Source organism: Vidua macroura, chromosome 1, assembly GCF_024509145.1.
Source record: "Vidua macroura isolate BioBank_ID:100142 chromosome 1, ASM2450914v1, whole genome shotgun sequence".
Taxonomy (NCBI): Eukaryota; Metazoa; Chordata; class Aves; order Passeriformes; family Viduidae; genus Vidua; species Vidua macroura.
In genome coordinates this window covers 133,342,471-133,343,581 of record NC_071571.1, presented here as the reverse complement: position 1 = coordinate 133,343,581, position 1,111 = coordinate 133,342,471, and positions in this window count along the sequence as shown.

Sequence of the window (1,111 nt, the reverse complement as noted above, 5' to 3'; positions counted from 1 at the left end):
CGACGTGCTTTCTCTATCTTATTATTCTCCATTTTATTGCTAATCCTGTGAGACAGTGCTGATCCCAGAGCCCAAGAGAAAGCAGGAGAGGTCAGGACACCGCATACTTGAGACAAAGATTCAAGCTGGGGCATGCTGTTCAGAAAGGGGACAAGGGAATGCCGACTTCCAAGACCTTTAGGAAACAGGGTGGGATTTTTTTTCAGAAATTAAAAGGCATTTCCAACATCAGCAATATTTATTAATACTCTTCCTACTCCTGTCAGCATGTTCTCATCAACGTTTGGGTGGTGCTGTCCGAAATGCCCGCTTGCCTTCCCAAGGGAGAGGCTTCCAGGGGGACCGTTCTGCGACTGCAGAGCCGCCGAGCGCCCATCCGCCAGCCCCGGGGGCATCTCCCAGGGCCCTGCCGCCATCCCCGGCCTCCCATCCTCTTCTGGCCCTCTCGTTTCTAACCCCCAGCATGTGTCGCGCTCCCGGTGCAGGATGAGGCTCCGGGGCGCGGCTCGATGCGGAGCCGTCCCGCAGCCGCGCGTGTGCCGGGACAGTCCCGCTCCCCCCCAATACCCCGGAGGCTCAGGCACCAGCCGCGCACGGGGCTCGGCGGGGGTTACGGGGGACACCGGGCGCTCCGGGCGGCACAAAGCCGGGAGAGCCCGCCCGGGGTGCGCGGGGGGCGGCGGTGACATCCGCGCACACCCCGCGGCCGCACGAGGAGGCGGTGCTGCCGCCCCCGCTCCGCGCCGCAGGCGCGGGCACCGCTCCGGCGCCCACGGGCGGGTGCGGGGATCTCCCCGCCGGGCCGGGGCCGGTGCTGCGGGAGGGGCGGGACGCGGCCCCGAACCCGCGGCGCCCCCGGGACCCCCGGGACGCCCCGCTGGGCTCGGGGGTGGGGGCGGGGGGTGCCGCGCGCGCCCGCGGGCGGGGCCGCCGCCGGCTCCGGGCGTGACCGCGGGGTGGGGGAGCGGGGGGGAGGGGGGGGAAGGTTCGCGCGCGCCCTCGCGCTCCGTTGCCATGGCGCCGCTTGACGTCACGGGCGGCGCGCGGCCCGCGCGGAGCGGCGCGGTGATTGGCGGAGACGCCCCGTGCGCGGCGCCGGGAGAGGGAGGGA